At 37.8% G+C, this 21142-nt stretch overlaps 1 protein-coding gene across 10 annotated transcripts in view; it reads right to left on the bottom strand.

Moving 5' to 3' along the window:
* ADD3 (adducin 3) overlaps positions 1–20882 on the bottom strand; it is a 94722-nt gene extending 73840 nt beyond the window's left edge. For 2 of the 10 annotated variants that reach the window (XM_087872872.1, XM_087872879.1), the window contains exons 1-2: positions 20709–20846; positions 14993–15067 (exon numbers count right to left, since the gene is read on the bottom strand). The gene's annotated coding sequence lies outside the window, so the exon portion shown is untranslated. Of the gene's footprint in view, positions 1–14914; positions 15068–18281; positions 19190–20708 lie in introns of those variants that run through there. The other 8 variants (XM_034440064.3, XM_087872875.1, XM_034440067.2 and 5 more) reach the window with 7 other exon arrangements.
* Positions 20883–21142: the final 260 nt, after the last annotated feature.

Genomic DNA, 21142 nt, shown 5'->3' with positions numbered 1-21142 from the left:
AGAAGAACTCTAAGGAGAAGCCTGATTGGACCGTCTTCAGAACCTATGCATCCGTAGTAATGCTCTCCCATTGCCTGGCAAACTTGGCCAGGCGTCCCCCAATGGGAGAGTCGCAATTACTTCTGGCGCCTGAAAGAACGGCTTCCTCCCCCTTGAAAGGGCCGCTTAGGGGGAAATTGCTTATACCTCCCCACCCTATCCTGCTGCAGGTCCTGTCTCAGCTGAAAGGGGCGCTGTGGGCGCTGCGGCCCAAATCCACCATCTAACCCCCTGAAGGACTGATGGCAGAAGGCGGAAGGTGGGAATCAAGCCGCCAAAAAAGAGATGGGAGGATCTTACATTTGTCACGTGATTCCACCAGGATCGGAGCCAAGGAATCTCCAAACAACCGCTGCCCTGAGAACTGGGAGGCCAGTCGCCGCTTATGTTTGGCATCCACCTGCCACTGGCGGAGCCACAGGAGTCATCTGGAAGCCACTGTAGAGGCGATGGCCTTAGAAGTGAACCGTGCTGTATTGAGTGTGGCGTCTGTGGAGAATTCCATAGTGGCAGACAGTTTGTTAAGATCTTGATGAGACCAAACATCTGTCGCAGGGATCCTGTCCTGCAATTGTCATAGCCACATCAATGAGGCCCTATTAAAAAATGAGGCTGCTGTGGATGCCTTCACAGCTCAAAGCGTTGCCTGATGGGCCTTCTTTAGGGATTGCTCTGCCGAACTATCTTCAGGTCGGAGGGCATCCTCAGGTGAATCCGCCATTACAGAGGGGGCAGCCAATGCTGCCTCTGGGTCATCCACCACAAGCACTTGAAGTGCCTTGGACAAGTCTGGGCCCATATCTGCACAACATCCAAAAATAATCCTAGTGAAGGAACCAGCCTCTGCCGTTGGTTCAGAAAACAGCGAACTCATGGGTTCCAATGTGCCTGGCGGTGGGTCTGGAGCTGGCAAATGGCCTGCTAGGCATGCAGTATTCCTAGCCTTGTATAACAAGGATTTGAACAATTCTGGGGAGAAAAGGCCAGCGAAGGCTGACTGATCAGGTGCCAACCCCTCGTCTTCTGACAGATCTAAATCCCTGGGCATCTCTTCCTCTGAAGCAGATTGATTAGAGGAAACAGGGGAATAAGGGCCCTGTGTGGTCAAAAGGTTCCCTGAAGCCTGGGCCATAGGAGACAGATCCAGAGGCAAGGAATGGTCTGATCTAATAGAAGCAGCTCTCTGGCTTTGTTGCAAGCCAGCTGCTATGCCTTGCTTAATGGCCTCTGAGATCAAGGCTTCCATGCCAGCAGGGATATGGGTGACCTGTCTTTCCAGAGCGGATCCCTAGAAGTGGTAAAGGTTGACTCTGCAAGTAAGGCTCTTTGCCTGACAAGCTGTCGCCATGCATCTAGGGCAGAAAATGGATCTGGGAGGGAGCCAAACTGTGTCTGTTGCTGGGGAGATTGATATCTGTTAAATGCTGCTCTGCAGTGCCATCTTGTGATAGGAATTGGGGAGGCCAGCTGTCAGAGGCTTCAGGCAGTGCCAACTGCCACTCTGCACTATGGCAGGAACAATCCTCCAAATCCTCCCCCAATGGCCGAAGCTCTCCTCTGTGATTCCCCTTCAGCACCTTGGCTACCTCCTGGTCAATTGCTTTCTGGCATCTCACTGCATCCCGCTCTCCTGTTTTTGAAGCTTTTGCAAAGGCCTTTGCTCTCTTGGAGATCTTAGCCGTGGCCCTCCTACTTGTGGACTTCGATCCTGAGGCTGCAGCGTTGCTGCTTCTCTTTTCACGACCTGATGCTTCCCTCGCTGAAGCAGCTTCCCCACTGAAGGTGGCAGCTGTGTCCGCTATTTTGAATTTGCCGCCAAGCAGACTCGCCTCAAAGGGCTCTGCTGCGGAAAGCAGCGGCTGTCGGCGATTCCTGAGCATGCCCGCAATCTGGCAGAGGCTCAGACAGTTGAGGCTGTGATCTGTGGCAGCGGCTGTCTGAATGATAGTCCAAGGCTTACCTGACAGCCTGGCCGTCCTTCGGCTAATTGCGGAACACAAAGCTCTCACCAAGTCGGAATATGCCAGAGCGTCGATCCTGCTCCGAAAAGCTCCTGGGTCAGCTCTGCAAGCCAAGCTTGATCTGCTCTGTCAGAATCATCCCCCAGTGATCTGACACGGCGCTGTGCTGCCCTCAGCAGGCTCAAGCTGAAAGTTCTTCTTGCTGGAATTGTTGGTGATACAGCTGTCAAGTTGGTAGCAAAGCTGTCAGATTGTGGAGCAATATCCAGGAATAGTAGACCTAAGCAAAAACATGTCTGTCTTTAGCTAGAACTGAATCAAAAGCTGGGGACTGTTGGTGGAGGCGTGTCATCACAGCTTTGACAGACTCAGTCCTATTGGCTAGCAGACGAGGACTACCCATTCCTGGATGCTGTTCCCACTACAATGGAGAACATTCCATTCTCAAATGAATTCAATTCAAAATGAAAATTGCATTGAAACAATAACAAAATGAAATGTTATGACAGTGGAAACTTTGTAATTATGTTTGTGAAATATCTGTTTAGGTATCTGGCAAAAATGTCAAAACTCATAATTATCACCATAGTTAGTGCAGGTAATAGAGATTCTGTAATCACAAAAGACTAACTTTTGCCAATAATTTTGGCAAAACTTAACAAATATTTATTTGTAAACAAGTAGATTATTCATGCACCCCAGGCTTAGGTAGCTCTAAAGATTCTGATATTTCTTATATAATAGTAGTACTGTATATAGTACAGTATATAGCAATCTGGCAGAGGCTCAGCCAGTTGAGGCTGTGATCTGCGGTGGCAGCTGTCTGAATGACAGTCCAAGGCTTACCTGACAGCCTGGTCGTCCTTCGGCTAATTGCAAGCGCGAAGCTCTCACCAAGTCGGAATATGCCAGAGCGTTGATCCTGCTCTGAAAAGCCCCTGGGTCAGCTCTGCAAGCTTAGGTCAATCTTAGGTAGCTCTAAAGATTCTGGTATTTCTTATGTAATAGTAGTACTGTATATAGTATACAGTTGTTTTAATAATTTTATATTTTTTTAAAAAAAAAAAGGACACTAAACGCTTGATTTCATCTTAAGTCCCAATGGCTATATCTACTTAGTAAAGCTCAAATAGGTATCTTCCTTCTATCTCCTAGTCTAAACACCAGTCTGTTTTGTTGTTTTTTTTAAATTATCATGGGTTATATAAAGCTTCTTTGTATGACTGTTTCCAGCCAGACTCCCTGCCCAACTGTCACTGTTAACTGTCAAGTGCAACTTCTACTTGCCACCCTGCTCTTCCCCCACGACGTTTCCTTCTCCGGACTCACTTATCAACACTTCAAGACAGAGCTGGAAGAAAATGCAAAAGCTCCCTTGGCCCTCAACTTTGGGCATCACATTTAAAATGACATTTCATCACAAGGCCCATACAAATAAATTGTTGAAACAATCCTATATTGCCAAATGTGCCACTGTCTACTTCAGTTATGCACAATCCAGTTAGTAAATGCCCCTCTAATTTTGCTGCTGTTTCCAAAGAACCAAACATTCAAGACAAGTCCCTTAAATACTGTAGGTATAATGATTTTGTGATTTTAGGAAGGAAATTTCAGCTGAATGAAGGTTAGTAAGCATTCAATCTGTAAAAAAGGTAAGAAAAGAAGATAAGAAAGCTAATAAAGAAACGTAAAAAAGGTAATAAAGAAAGGTAATAGAAGAAAGGTAATAAAGGAAAGTTTACAAACTCTATTAATCTACAAACAAGAAAAGAAAAATATGGAGTGGAAACACATACATATACAGCAAAGAACTGAACCTTCAGTAATATAAAGCTTAACACCTGGCCCAGAATGTTTTCTTTTGCCACACTGCAAAAAAACTTTCCAAGTCCACCTGTTACACTTCTAAAATTCTATGATCCACAGTGTGACATAGAAAAGTTTAGTCCTCTACTAAGCTTGATACAAGCAAAAATGTTCTTAAGTAATTAACTCATCACATAAATGCAAAACAACTACATGGATCATTCTTTGCTCTTCTCTCTATTCCAAGTCTAATGAAGACTGAGGTAGGTAAGTTGTGTATAAACAAGGACTCGGTCTTCAGTTAGAAAATAAATTAAAGCGACTGTTTAAAAAAATAAAATTAAAAACACTTGCTAATTTCTGAAGCCATTTTAACTGGATTCAGAATTTCAAGATTACTATTCCTTAGAAATATGAATAAATGTCCATTATTTGGCTTGATCTTATCAACTGCCAATTTTAACAGCTTCTAGCTTAAAACACTTTATTACAAATATCAATTATTCCTTGACTGCTCATAAATATTCTGTCAAGACAGTTTGGTATTATATAAAGGTGTGCCAACTTCACACTCCCATCAATAAAGTTTTTTTAAATTATTTTCCAGAGCAAATACAACATCCGCCCTAGAATTTGGCTTACTAAACATTCCCATGGCTGGTTTCAATCGAGTAACCATAGCAAAGGCTTGCTATCTTAGTAAAGTATCCAGACTTTCAAAAAAGTGTCCAGTTTTAAGTAAAAACACAATGGGACTAAGAGCTAAAGTTCTTTTTAAAACACTAGCATAAAAACCACTCTATTTTGCAACTGCATATAATTTAAGGAAGCTTTACAAAATTTGCAATGGAGGGGAAAATATATACAGAATATATGTTTACTTAACTTCTTTAACTGGTAGAAGGAAGTAGTGTATCATATTTCTCAACTCCCAGATTCCCTAGTTGTGATTATAATTCCCATCAGTATCAGATTAGAAACAAATGGTTTGCTGGATGCAGCTATATAGATTTGCACATAGGGCACAGGCTGGGGAAGCCAGCATTAGATCCTCAATTGGTAGACACTTGATTAATCTACATTTCAAGCCCATTAGTAATAGCTTTTAGAAGCACCTCCTTCATAAAAATCAATAAAGTATCACATGAGATAACTATATTAGTTAAAACCAAGCACTTTATTAACAATACAAAATTGTCTCTGTCTGTGTTTGTGTGTGTGTGTGTGTGTATTTCAGATTAACGTTGATTTATGGTCCTTTGGTTATTGCTACAAGGGCTCCAATCATGATTAGTGTAGTAACAGATTTCTTTTTCCATAAGTTTTCAACTTTGATCTGCAAGTCTTGATATTTCATCATTTTTTCCAACTGTTTTTCTTCAATCCTAGCATCACCTGGAATAGCAACATCAATGAATTTTCTTCTTTTCAATAATTGTTATTATATCAGATGTTATGAACAAGGTACCTGTCTGTTTGGAACTAAACTTCTGGCGAAGTTTCCAATAAATAATTCTAGCAACTCAGTTATGATACTGTTTATAATTAGTTTGTGAAATTTTGCTACACTCATTGGTCAACAATCAATTGCTGATTCATTATTATTTTCATTTAATTACATATCACAACACAGGTTCTACCCCAAGGATAAAACACCCAGACACAAGCTGAACAACATGGTATGTGGCCGGGGTCCCCAACCTGTGGCCTGCGGCCCAGTACTGGGCTGTGGCCTGTTGGCAACCGGGTTATATGAATGGTTGTCCTGTGCACGCGCATACATACCTCCCAACTCGCACTAGCATCATGGCATCACAAGGTTGCTAGCAATGCTGCGAGTATCATGTAGCAGTTAGTGTCACCGCGAGTGCACACTCCCCCACTCGAGCTAACATCGCATGGGTGCCAGCATTGCTGTGAATGTCGCTCAGGCACTAGCGTTGCTGTGAGAGCACACCAACTCACAGCTTGCTGCCCCGTTTGTGCATGTGCAAAGGCACCTGCCCCTCCCTCCCAGGCCACCAACCCAGAAAGATTGGGGAACTCTGGTATATGCAGTACAATGCAGTGAGCCATGTGCAGATTTGTACATTGGGAAAACAAAACATAAACGCATGGCACAACATAGGAGAACGAACCCCTCAGGAATAGTAGTCCATCTGCATTTAAAAGACAAAGTCCACTCTTTTGAAGAGCAAAATCCACATATTGGACAGAGATGACCACTGGTTTGAAAGAGGATCAAAGAGGCCATCTATGTTAAAATTGAACAACCCTCTCTCAACATCATCTATCTCCAGTCTACAACACAGTCTTTTCAACAGTTCCAAGAAGGCTCCACATTCATTTGAACTACTCAGGTGACCCTGACAACACAAATAAACTTTCAGGTGGCCTTAATGACTAAAAGAATGCAAATGGTCAGCTGCCTGCAAGAAGTATAAACCCTACCATTCCCCACCATCCAGTTAAAGCTGAAGAAGCTTCTTGGTGAGAAGTGAAACGTCTTCAAAGAAAAAAACCAGAAAGTCCAGTTGCCTCTTGAAAAAGCATCTTTGAGTTTTACTGTTAAATTGATCTAATTGTTAGAAAGCCTTGCTTTACTCACTTCTGTTTGATGAGCAACTATTGATGAGGATTCTTTTAGTACAGATAGTCCATTGCTAAGCAACAGTTGTTAAGTGAGTTTTGCCTCATTTTACAATCTTCCATGTCACAACTGTCAAGTGAACTGCTTGTTAAATTAGTAACACAGCTGTTAATTGAATTTAGCTTCCCATTGACTTTGCTTGTCAAAGGGGATCACTTGACCCTGGAACACTGCAACTGTCCATCAGGATGCTGCAACGATAAGTGTGAAAAATGGTCATAAGTCAGTGCTGTTGCAACTTCAAATAGTTACTAAAAAAATTGTAAGTCTGTTTTAAGTCGAAGACTACCTGTGTTTGATTTTATATATAAGACAGTGATGATCACAGATTTTTCTATAGGTTTTTTCTCTTAAATAGGAGGAAATTTCTCCAGAATTTGAATAGTACAAGGTATCTTAATAAACAAGTCTTTAATGGAAAATCCTTCAACCTCTAGGTCACAAACTACTGATGTAGAAGATCAGATATTATAGAACAATAGCTCCACTTCACTGAAATCAAATTGTCCTTGAAAAGGTAAAAGGTCTCTTAGAAACTGAAATGAAGTTGCTCTTTTATTTGTAGAGAGAAGCAGTTTTCTTGCCCTTTTTCTTTCTTTTACATATGGAAGTTTTAAAAAAAACTCTATTTAGCCTTGAGAAAGGAGTGGGGATGGATGGATAGAAATTACATGGACCAAAATAACCAAAGTCAAGCAACACTGTAATCAATGCCATGCTTTTGCCCTCCTTTGTCTCTCCCTCTAATCTTTTTTTAAAAACTTTCACTTATTGTGTTTTGATAAAGCTTTACAAGAGGAAGGAGTCCTTTCCATTCTTTTGCATTAGGCAAAATCAGATGATAAATTTTAAGTAACATTGAAAACATAAAGCAATAATAGTTTTCTATTTATTACTTCGCCCCATTTATTTTCCTACAATTGCTATACAATTGTCCATGTTTTCATTTATGCATTTCACGTTTTGTCAAATTGAATTTGAAATTATACCAATGTTATTATCTATATTAATATAAAATTTCAATTACATCAAATTCTTAACATTTAGAATGAGTTGCAGCAGTATAATCCATACATGCATGAAGCAACTCATACAATGGCCATAAAATAACATACAAAACCTACTGATTTCAATGGCAGGAACGTTTCCACTATGCCAGTGGTTCTCAATCTTTTCTACACCATGGGCCCCTTTTAAATACTTTTTGTGGCAACGGACCATGACAATGGATCCCCAAGACGTAACTCAAGATTTAAATCATTAATGGACCCCGTGACATCTTCCCCCTCCCCCGGGTCCACGGACTACAGTTGAGAACCACTGCACTATGCTATTGGCCTCTGATTGAAATGTAGCAATTATTAAACAATTCTCCGATCATTCTCAATCAAAAAATACTTGTTTGTTATCAGAAAACTACTAATATCACAATATATATCACGTGATCTAGACAGAATTAATTCTAATTTAGTTCCAAATAAATTACAGGGAGAAAGAAAGGAAACCTGGTGTTTAAAATGGATTCCTGGTGCAAGTAAATATAGCCTAGGAGGGGCACATGTGTTGTTCATCATACTACTTGTTCATTATGCCAAGAACTTATGAGCAATTGCTTTCATATTTGTCTATTGAATACAAAACCAAATTTTATTAATTCAAAGATTCTTCAAACAGCCACAGCTTGTTTACAAATATGTAAGGCTGACAGAAGGTGGGTAATCAAATGTCATTTCATTCATCATGAGAATAATGCCAACAAATTCCATTTTTTTCAGTTCCAGTGTATTTTGAAAAACAGAAGATTATTTTATCATCAATTATAAAAGCTAATCAGCTAACATACAGGGAATAGCAGTTACAGTATAAAGAAGAAAAGTGAAACATGTAGAAAAAACGATTTACAAAAATTATTACCATTGAAAAAATGAGATATACAAAAATTATCACCATGTCAGTTAATACTTAGTTGGGTAACCTTTAGCATAAATTACAGCCTTACAATATCTTCCCATGGAGTGAACCAAGTCTTTTAGTTCTGCAGCTCTTATAATGTGAAACCAAGATTGAATGATTGCTTCTATTAACTGGGTTTTATTGCTGGGTTGCTTCTGACTAACAAGTTTCTTTAGTTGGCTCCATACATTTTCAATTGGGTTAATTCCAGGCCATTCCAGCAGTAAAACTCAAAAAAAAAAAGAAAAAAAAAGTAAAAAAAAGTGATGTTATTAGCCATCAAACCTCCAAAATACACTTTTCTCGAAAGGTTTCCACAATTTTGGCCACTACTGTATACACATTCTTTGTATTTAGTATATTTTTATTTGCTTCATTTTGAGTCCCTCAATTTACATAGAAATTTCTATGTATCTTTATCTATTAAGCATTCTCTATCACATTCCTATATTATAACTGCATGTACTGCTGGGGCAGCTAGTAACATAAGTCTTCTCATTTTGTTCCAAGGAGCTTCAAAAATCCTTTTTACCGTTTACATGTTTGTTTCATAAAATCATTTAACTCCTAATACTTTTTTCATATAGGATCCATCCCTTTCTTTCTGTAGTAATTTTACTTTCAGTCTAATTTTTTTCAACCTGTCTCCTTTTCTTATTCTTCAAAAATTATTTTAACTTTCCATCATAAACAATCAAATTAACTCTGCTTTGCATTTGTATTAATTCCAGAAAAAAATCTATTTCAATTCTAACCTTACCAATTTTCTATTATTAAGGAACATAATTATGAATTAATGTCCTTTTAGCTGTTGGTCATTCAGCTGTTGAAAAAGTCTGGATGTTTGGAAAAGTTTTTAGAGCATATCAAAATTATCTACTCAAAATTTACTCAAGTTGTATTCTGGAGCACTACGTGAACCATTAAGCACCATGATGCCAAAAGACTTTCTGCAATGGTTCTCCAAAATCCCAAAAGACAGACAAGTAGAAAAAATGACTTTGTAGTTTTTAAGTTAAAAGCAAATCATTCCTTCTCTATTGCAAAAAAAAAAAAAAAAGATATTGATGTATGTAGTCACAAGTCATGCTTGACATTATTTTACTTTTATAACAAGCAATAATACAGTATCATGTTACCATATAGTAAGTTACACATTAAATATGTCAAAGGACATTCATTCCAATACACCTACAGTATCTGCAGGTTTGATTATCACATTTTTACTTTTCATGTTTTGGTATGGCAATGAACAAAGTTTTTTGTTTAAAGACAATTATCTTCTGAGCAAGCACAGAATGCAGCATTTTTAAAATCACTAAGTCCCAGACTGAAACATAAACAGTTTCAAACAACTTCACCTGTTTTTTTGACTCTGATTTGCACTACACTTGAATTAAATATATAAAACAATGAGATGCAATTTCTCTCCAGAGGCAGCAGTGAATAGGTTCAGTAACTACTATAATAAAAAGATTACCAAGTTAAAGAAGGTATTAGTTCCTAGTCAATTCCTAGCAACCACATTGTTCAGTTTTCTTGGATGTGCTACAGACATACAGGATTTGTTGCTGCTTGCTTCCAGGATGTTTATTTACAATTCTCAGTCTAACCCACTGTTCTGCAATTGTTAAGTGGTCAACACAATTACAATCAAGTCCGACCCTGCTTATCTTCCAACAGCACCAATCAAAAAGGTGCTGCCACCTGTTGAGGCTATATAAAAAAATACATAGTAGTATTTTAAACACAAGGAAGTTAATGTTAAAAATAAACATTATGACATGTAAAAGTATTACGGTTAGTAATCTTTTCCCCGAAGATTCAAAATGTAAGTCAATTATTAATAGTAAACATACTTTTGAACTACCTGACTTCCTATACCGTTTCTTCTTTCTCTTTTTTCAGCCATTTCTATCAATATTCCAGCAAGGCATATCCTACCTACTGCTTCACATCTCCACTGTTCCCAGTATCATCCCTCCATTCGCTCTTTCATTGATGGTGGCCATTTTCTTGAATACATTTTCCAAACTCAGCAGACTCAGCCCAGTGGTGGGTTGCTCCCGGTTCTGTCCGGTTCTTTAGAACCAGTAGTAACAGTGGCAGGAGGCTCTGCCCACCCACCCGGATGTCATAATTGATGGTCTGCGCATGCGCAGAAGCTTCTGCACATGCACAGAAGCACATGCATGCTCCCATTGCGAACCGGTAGTAAAGGTAAGTAGAACCCACCCCTGACTCAGCCATATCCCACATAAATTGAAAGTTTGATGTATTTTCTGCACAAGAGTTTCAGTTAGTCAAGACAATAATGGACAGTAGTACTTTCCATTAGTAGAAGTGCCATAAATTCTGGCATCAATAAAACTTATTTTTTGTTGCCCCAAACAGAAAAATGCAAAATTTCTTATTGTGACTATGTGCACAAATTCACACACAAAAAAGTATTTTTTCTTCCTGAAAGTTTTATTTTTTTGCAATTGAAATTCCTATTCCCTACAAGACAAAGAACTACCCCAAAACCTAATTATGATTGTAATAATTAATTTACCCAAGTCATTGCAGTCAAATGCCTAAATGACTCTAATTGTGTGATTCTAACATAACAATGGAAATACAAACCTATAGTAATACAAAAAACCCCAATAATTTATTTGTTCAAGAAATGTACAAACATGATAAATACTATAATAAGTACATTTTATTTGCAAATGGAAATATTTGTTGAATAATTTCCATCTAGTGAAATAAACTGAGTTGAGAAAATAACCATTATTCACACAAATAATTAAGAATTATTCAGAGAGAGAGAGAGATTGAGATTCCTAGAGAAAAATTTGTTATAGAGAGTTGATTTTGGAAAAAAAAACTATAAAAATTAAACTATTAATTTTGCAAAAATTAAACATCAATGAACATAAATTTTATAAAGACAACATAGTTTACAAATTGTTTCTTCTTCAATATTTGTTCGGCTGATTATTAACATACTGTTATCATGGGCTTGTTACCTCTCTGCTTTTAATATTAACGTCAAAATTAAAGTAAAGTACAAAATGTGCCTCTTTTCTCTCTTCTTGGGGAGGGAGTGAGTTGGCTCAAGAGAATGAGGTGGCTCAAGAGAATAAGTCAGTTTGATATACATTAAATACCACCCTTTCCCCACTTCTGATTTTAGCTTATGATATGATGGAAGTTACAAATATCCCAGAAACAGAAGAGTGCCTGTTTTTAAGCCTACACTTTCCTCTATCAACTGAAACATGAAAACACTGGAACTCAGTTTGAAAAATATCTTTATATTAGAAATCTGTTTTAAGATCATTCAATATTTAATTATTCACAGGCAAGTATCTTTATATGAATATGTATATCTTAGAAGTTTGTCTATACTAACAAGTGTCACGATTTCCAAATATTCCCTCAAGATCACGGCTAACCATGAAATTGTCAGACAGCTATCAAGGAACTCACACTTTCCCTAGAATTTATTTGGAAAGTTGACTAGACCTCTGGCTTCAATTTAGTTTTTCTCTACCACCATCAACAATTTTCATTTTAGAATTATCTGCAAGATATACGTTCCTTCAAATTAAACAATAAGAAAATTATATCTGGATTTATTTTTATTGTGCACTTACAGTATCACCCTTGATGTGTATTTGTAAAAGGTATATATCAGATACCTACACTATGAATGAATAGAATGCACAAGTATAAAACATTGAAAGGATAGATTATTTCCATATACAACTTTAATATCTAAGGGAAGCATATTTGATTTTGTACTTCAAACATACCCTTACAATTAACCACTATTTTATTATAGGCAGGTGACATTGTTAATCAATATTTTGTACAACAGGTTCTTGTGAAACCTGAAGCTAAAATATATTCAGAGGTTGCCTTGTATAAGAGAGGGATTTATTTTCTCTAGTAAAATCTCAGCTCAAGTAGCATGGATTCAATATATAATTTTATTCAGTACTGGTATATTTCAGCATACTAGTCACTGGAAGCAGCATATAATTTATATTACAAGGGTATAAAATAAGATTATCTGTTCTTGTATGTTTAATGCTAGAATTCTACGCAAAGTTTTACTTCAATGAACTATTTTGCCTTTATCTCTATGTGGGCTTAAAAAAGCGTTTAGCATATTAACTTTACAGAAGTCAATCATTCTTTATTCTAATACTGGTGCATACATGTTAATAATCTAAATGTTTATTCAGGGTAGCTAACAACAATAAAAATGTTTATTCAAGATAGCAAACAACAATAAAAAGTTTTATAATTTTTCTTCTTCACACATACACAAATTATATTTAAAATCTCAAAGATGACTATCACTTAGGGCAGTGTTGGCAAACCTTTTCGGCACTGAATGCCGAAACAGGAGTGCACGTGTGTGTGACAGAGCGCTGGAAACCGGAAGAACTGGCACGCGCGCCAGGCAGCTGCTCTTCCGGTTTCCAGCGCTCGTGTGTGTGTGAAGACCAGCTGGCTGGCGTGCACATGTGCGCCAGAACCCAAAAGAGCAATGGGCGACGGCTGCCGGGCTCAGAGAGATGGCTCTGTGTACCACTTCCGGTACGCGTGCCATAGGTTTGCCATCATGGATTTAGGGTATTACGGTGGACTTATAATTGATGTATAATCTGAATATCACAATCTTAATCCGCAAGTATCTTTGGCACCTTTTTAGCATATTATATTGCTGAAAATATGAATGTCTGCTACAATCTTTTATGACCATAACTTTCCTTAAAGATCTAGAATGAATTAATAAATCACCTTAAGATTTTTTAGTTTAGTAAGAAATGTAAACTCAGACAATGTGGTTCATTAACCATGATTTATAACTTAGCACTGTGTGAAATAAACCATTATGTCTTATTCAACAAAGTTAAACTATATTAAGTACAATGTCTAAGTTTAGCTCTGTTTTCTTGTTCTGGCACCCAGAGAACATATATAGAGATGATACATCTCCCATTCATTTGTTTCTGTCTGCAAATACATAAGCAGGATGGAAAAAGTCAGAATTTTATTTTACTTAATGAGATTCCTTCACAAATAGGCACTGTTATCACAGAATTATACTTTCTGTCTCCAATTAAACAGATATGGAGAGTTCTGATAAAAATATCATTTCAATTTATTTTATGTTTTAAACGGCATAAATAACTTTTAAAGCAAATTCAAAATGTAAAAATGTGTCAAATCTTAAACATGCACATTATATAAAAATAGTACTTTTCATGTATCTTTCTCCTCCTTTGTAACAATAAATAAACTATTTAAGATAGTTATGAGTGAATTATTAGTGAAGAAGCAGTGAAAGGTTTTCTTTCTCTCCTTGAGATCTTGCTTTGAAGTCCTTCATCACTATGCTATACATTATTTAAGGACTCTTGATAAAGACTGGCTGTCTACACCAAAACCAATTGCATACCATCTAGTGAGATTGAGACATTGTGGCTGTCCAGTTTAGAAGTCTGAGAAGCAGATACATAACCTGTTCTGCATATGGCTATAACTGAATCAAAGCAAGTGTACAGCTTAGCAGTGCTGTCAACACTTCTTTAACTGAGGAACGTATTTTCCAGGGACCATGTAGCTACTGGGTTAGCACAGGAAAAATGCAGTTGTCTAAGAGCCACTGATTAGAAATTCACTCACCCACGCAGAAGCTAAAGCACTTTCTCCTTTTAGATTAAAAAAAGTGCACATCATGACCTGCTGAGTTTGAAGTATTGTTCATCATTTTCCATCTTTCTTGGATAAATATAGCCTGACTGAAGTAATCTAGGCCCTGATAAACTTCATGTTATATTAGTACAATGTAATTCTTTTGTCTTATTTGTCTTTACGAATGAACTCTGGAAAAAACATGCACTCTACCAGAAGAACCACTGCTTTTTTTGTTGGTTTGATTAACTGTTCATTGGTGTTATGAGATATGCTTAGGAAAAGATGGGAGAGTATGGAATATGGTTTGGCCTATGGCAGGGCAAGATACAGTGAGAAGGTGTATGCCAATGTATTACTTCTCCATTACACATTTTTTATACAAATTGTAAGAAGTCATGTGCAGCAGCATAGTAGAAGCTAAGGGGACTATCCACTTGCAAACAACAATAACAAGTAAAACTGACACAGTTTTGCCTATATATAAAAAAAATCAAGACCTTGACATTTGAATTTGGTACCATGCTAACATGTAGTATACCTTTAAGTCTAAAGATGTTTCAGTTTTACATTTTATATTTGAAAATATAGCATTTTCTAAAGACTACCCAACCCGTAAAGCTGAAAAACATTACATTACAAATAAGATTCTCAGCATAATGAAAAATACATAATCCATGAAATATAACTTTAGCTATCTTCGAAAGTTCAAAGATATACATTACAGAACCTGCCACTTATGCCTGCTCAGCTGCTTAACTGTTATTTTTTTCTTATGCTAGTGAAGTAACAAATACTAGTGAGAAACCTGTCAGGAACAGAACAATCACAGAACGATTCATCCTTTGCCATTCCTTCCCAGTTTCCATCAAACAATAGTGGACACCTGCAGAGAAAAGATGAATGCCATATTTTGGCCAGCAGCCAATGTCATGGGGTTTGAACATCTGCAGGATTGCATCTGCAACGTAAATAAAAGAATCTGGATTCACCACAGTACAAAAATTGGCAGCTTGAAACTATGACAATCACAGATTCTTTTTAAAAGCAGTTTAAAACAGCAGTTTAAGCTGTAAAAAATACTTATTTGAAGATGTGCTATTGCTGGCAAGATTCCATGTCATGATGGAAAACCCAAATGCACGATAGATATGAATGTTTTCTTTAGAAACAAGTTCTTCATACCATGATAATAAATGTATTGTAACCCAGTACACATAGAGTATTTTTAGGATACTCTCACTTTTATTCCAAGGATTCCCAAAACTATCCTTATGTGATGGAGATTTCTATTAATATTTCCAACCGCTAAAACATAGGGAAGACACTGTTATGAAGGAATCCAAAAAGTAGGGCATGCAATGGAATTAAATATAAGCTAAACATATCATATTTAACATCCTAAATTTTTATTTAAATAAATGTTTTCAGCTAGGTAGTGTTTATTTTTTTTAATTAAAAGAATGTTATCAAAATGTAGAACATAAAGACAATAAAAGAATGTGATTTATAGGCCTTAGCTTCTGAAAAAGTTTGATTTTTTAAAAGCAAAGTTCAGGCTGTAAAACCATGTGTCTTATACTTAATTCATTTCTCTACAATAGAGAAAACAAAAAAATGTAGTTCATACAACACTTTTTCTGGAGAAAACTTTATTTTCCACAGCCAGAGGGAGGGGGGCAGGGAGAGAGAGAGAGAGAATCTTTCTTTCAACCTACAGACATATTTGACCTAGCCTAAGACAATTGTAATTTCTGAATTACTGTTTAAATATATCTTGCTTGTTAAAAGACAATAGCAATAATGTATATCATGGTCCAAAAGACAGCATTTGCAAACAGAAAATTGTTTATCAGAATAAAGCACAGTTAAGATATATATTGTAAGTACAGCACATCAGTCTACTGCAGGCTTTAATAACTTATGACCTAAAACAACCATAGAGGCCTAAAACAAGCATTAGCCAAGTACAGGATGAACATTCTGTATATTTTCATGTTAATTTGGTAAACTAAGCTACATTACTTGACAATGTTTTTATAACTTTGAAATATGATATGGCCATTTGATACTTTATCATTATCAATTTAATGATTAAACTTTTTGGTTTTGCCTAAGATTGCAGAAAAGTAATATTTCAAATACTTCACAAGATGAAGTATATGAAAAGTATTACATAAGGCTTTAGCTTTAACTTGGATAACTCTATTAAATAACATACAGAAAAGAAACTAAGGAGTTTTGGTTCTTTGAAATCACTTTGAAACAGTGATTTTTAATTACGATCTTCAACAAAACATAGAAATCAGCTTTATTTGGTGTTAGTTTTGCAGAATAAAATGCTCTTTTATCATGTAAATTAAGTCCCTATATTTATTTTCAACTCTATATGAAATATTACACTGTATTCCAGAACTTTCTTTTGAGAGCAGGCCACAGAATTTCATTTTTAATGTGTGCCAGTGTGCTTACAATAAAAAAACAAAGATTATTTTATCTATTTTATCTTATCTCTTATTTCCCCAATACTGAGAAATACCATTTTAGGGGGCAAGAAGGAAATAAATGAAAATCAGGCAAAAAACACTTTTGTTGCAAAAAACAAACACTTCATTAAATACAATCCTTACAAGCTCTGGCATATATAAAAAGATGAATATTTTTGAAAAAGTCACAAAAGGCAGTCTCTTATGAAATTTCACCCAATGTAATATGTTAGCAAATGTACAGTACTGTACAACATGTTAAATGGGAAATGTATATTATTCAAACACTGAGATCTAGAAAAAATAATCTGAGAAAATATTTATATAGCATTTTCACACTATTGTGTTCCAATACAGAACATTTAACTTATATTACCTACAAAAAATGTAGATGTGCAAATACAATTTGTAATCATACATACCATAAAATCTATGAAGTTGCACTGATAGATCTGTTGTACAGAATGCTATGTTTATGTGAATGCTCCATTAGATATAACGGGGCCTACTTTCAAGGAAAGAGGATGGGGACAACACTACAAATGATTGGTACAAAAATGTGCTAGCTTTCACTTGGCAATTAGTGCATCTATCTTTGCTTTTCTAAAAAGGACTTCAGCACCTCAGCCATATATGTGCAGAGGTATGTTGGCCAATTATATATTCCATAGAAATGAAGTATGAACATTATCTAGCATCCTCTCTTCCATTATTTAACAGTACATTTCAGAAACAAAAGTGCAGGACAGAACCTAAAAGGACGTAAACAGTGCATTATGTACAAATAAGAAGTAAAGCATCAATTACCACTGTATTCCAGTTTCCTGCAGCAGGACAAAAGAATATCAACAGGAAAGGAAGCAAAAAAATCCACCTCACAGGTAAATATAAAGGCACTGGGTTCTTTAAGACATATGGACCACAGTGAATAATCCAATGCTACTTATTTATAAGACACAACACTAATTTATTTTGGCTACATTGGCAGCAACTAAATGAAACATTGTAGCCCAGTTACAAAATAAAGACTTTATGAAGGTGACTCCAAGTGTAATTAGCATATAAAGCCTAAATTACAGTGATCAAGGCAGCAGTAGCAATATCCCCAAATCTAAATAGCAACCCCAGTCTTAAAAGCCCTGCATAGTCTTTCACATAATTACTGAATAGAAACGACCTAAAATTGAACTCTCCCAAGCTCTGCAAAACAGTATTAAGAATGATCATAAATCAGAAGAGTCTCTACTAGTCACACCATCTTAAAAACTGTGACAAACTTCGTAGCAAAACCTAAGCGAAGCTGACTTCATAGTTAGTTAAGCAACTGGCTCTAACTCTGCCAATGGTTTATGAACTGGCCCCTTCGTCTCCCATCCTTTAAAAACACGAATTTATCTCAGGAAGGAATATTCGGCCAGTCCCGCGTATATTCGGCTCCTTCTCTTTGCAAATAAGCCTCCCAGCAGCTCCTACTCTTTGCCATGGAAACTCCAGCATTCGTTTTCGTATACCCACATTCCCGACTCTCTCTGCCTTTTGCATTATCTGTTATCCTTCCTTGTCTCTTATTTTTTTGTTCAAAGCCCTTCCGATGCCTTCCGAGAATCTGTCCCACCCTTTAAGATACCTTTCCCTCCAAAAACCACAAACAAAACGCAGTGCAAAAATAAAAACAAGCAGCAACAGTACCGTCACGTTCAAACACTCAGTCGGGGTTACTGGCGAGAACCACGGCAGCAGAACCCAACCCAAACCCAGCCTCTCCCCGCCGCCCTCCCCTGCTCCGAAGGCCTCACCTATCTCTTCCCTCGGCCGAAAGGGGTGCAGAGGCTGCTTCGTGTTTCCCTCTTGCTGCCTTTGCCGCTCTGGCTGGTTCGCCGGGGAGGAACACCTCCTACGGAGGGAGGGAGAGAGGGGAGGGCCGGGCCTGGTCAAAGCCACGAGGGGGCGGAGTGGCCCGCTCAATGGCTGGCAGGAAGGGGCTCGCGGTCCGGACTGAATGGCAGCGCCCCTTCCGCCCACACCGGTTCCTGGCCTGGGGTCCTCGTTGCAAACTCGGCTCTATTCTCCAAGGGGACGGCGGGCGGGGCGAGGCGGGGCGAACTGAGGAGGGAGGCGGCCCTCCACAGAGATTAAAGGTTTGGGGCTTCAATACATTCTCCCGCTCCGCAGCCGGAGGAGGGAACTGGCCCCAAGCGGCTTCTTATCTCCCCGCAGCCACGGACGACGCCTGAAGGCGGAGACTCCGAGACCAGCGAACCGGAGGGTGGTCCTCTTGGGGCGCGCCGGCCAGCAGAACGTCTTGCTTTTCCCCGCCGCGTCCCTCATTCGCTCATTTCGCCAGGATGTGGAGCCCAGTTCCACGCCCTCTTTCGCCAGATACTCTCTGGGCTTCAGCTACATCGACCAGGGGCGGGGAAAATATGTTCGCACATCTTTAAGGCGGGGTGGTTGTCGCAGGTCGGGCATCTCTGCGCCGAACGTTAACCCTCCAGAGGTGGAACGCGCGTTAAAAAAAAACAGCCGTTATACCTTCGATCGTTCAAGCTCACGTGGCCCTCGTGGTCCATGTTCTCGCTCCGCCGCTCCGATAACGACTATAACAAAATGGCTAGAGTAATGGCGGGTTCACACATACATGGGTCTTTTTCTTTTTTGGCATTGCACTGCCTAACGTGCACTCCGAAATTTGCCAGCCTGCATCTTGCCCCAGTCTAGCAGGCGAGCATCGTGCCTGCAAACAATCCCGTTCCAAAGCAAAGGAACCCATAAAATGGGGATTTTTCTGTTTACTCCCGGTAAGTATCTTAAGAACTCTTTAATATTCACAACGCAGCTCTCCGCATCTGTTCGATTCCCTTTTTCTTTCCGCAGTCATGCCTCAGTGCCATTTAGTTCAATAACTTGCGTTCCTTTGATAGTAAACTATCCAAATGTGGATTAAAATCATTTTTCTATGAAGTACTATACATAATCCTACCCATCTCAATATCCGTTAAATAATTTAAACAAATAGGCTTCAAAAGAACAACTTCAGTATGTGGCTTGAAAAATCAATCAGTTTGAGTTCATATTAACTTTTGTCCCTACTTTCAAAATCAAGCTCCCTTCATATTAGCCAGTCCTCATATCAGCAATCACCTGCTTCATCTATTCAAGCCACGCCAAAGGTGTTTACTCAGAAGTAAATCCTACTGTGATAAAGGTTACTCCTATGCATTCAGGGCAAAGAACTGCAACCTTTAAAAACTACATCTATGCTGTAGAACCTAATTATAATGTTATTTAGCAGTAATTTCCACTTATTTCAATACAACTTTGGCAACCAGTATATACAACATTAATAGTAAATTATGCTTAACCTGATTGGGAATTACTTACAAGTAAATATAGTTTTGTGACATAATTGTAAATTTGTGTTTAAAGTTTCACATTTCTCAATATATCGTAAGTTTTTTTCTCTTATTTTTTAAAGAAACACAGTTTCTATTTCCCAGGTTTTTCATCATGTACATATACACTTAAGATGCTTTCCATTTCTTTCAAGCTGCCACTCACCTAGTCAGGCACACCCACATCACGTTCAAGTACAGTCTACTTATACATGTATTTTCCTTCTCTAATATGTAAATATTTTTTTATAATTCTAAGTTTTTTTCCCTGATGACTAAGGTGAACCTTTAGAAAAATATCTCTACAGTTGCAGTCTCATTCCCTCAACTCTTGTCACATTAATTTATCATCTTCATATGCTTTTACATTCAGAACTAGTGTTACTGTTTTAGAATGTGGGGATTTTGCCAATTTCATTATGGCAGTAAGTCATCTGTTATTTGCCGTGATTGAATTTCCCTGGAAAGGAAGAGGTTGCATACTTCTCTATCATTAAAAGGGAATACACAGTTATAATTACTTCCTTCTTGCCTGAAAGTTTGCATTAATTAACTGTACAAAAGTACTCTTGAGGGCAGGGAAAGGGGAGGTGTCTCTTACCATCAGGTAATTATCCAAGTCTGCAACCTTTATATAAAAGCATACAGCAAATAATGATTCCTGTCGAAGTAATCCTGCTTTTTTTTTCCATTCTCATTTTAGAAACTGATAAAAATTCCTTACCAGCTTTCCCAGATTTCCTGAACGGTGCCTTTTCCTTTTTGTAGGAGTGTTAAATCTCACAATGCTGCAGAGAGTGGAGAGAGAGAAGGAGGGAGGGAGAGACTGCAGCAGTTCTAAAGCCAAAGGACAGGAAAGTATGTTGCTTCCTAGAGAGGCTCTATATTGCCCCTATGTGCTGGAAGAAGCAAAAGGCATTTTTGCTAAAACTGATTGAGTCATTCCCACTGTTTCCTTTCATCTAGAGTCCAAGAAGGCTTATGAGACATACTATATGGGCAGAATGGTATAATAAAATTAAAATTAAAAAAAGAAAGATTAACTAGATTGTGAATCAAGGATATTGTATTTGATGCATGACTACTCATACTTGAAGTTTCACTTCATTCAGGGAAAATTATTTTCTAATAGTTTAGAACTCTACCAGAACTGTACCT

Source organism: Pantherophis guttatus, chromosome 6, assembly GCF_059756535.1.
Source record: "Pantherophis guttatus breed Tessera chromosome 6, ASM5975653v1, whole genome shotgun sequence".
Taxonomy (NCBI): Eukaryota; Metazoa; Chordata; class Lepidosauria; order Squamata; family Colubridae; genus Pantherophis; species Pantherophis guttatus.
Note: the sequence above shows the minus strand (reverse complement) of the source record. Positions and strands in the feature narration are given on the sequence as shown.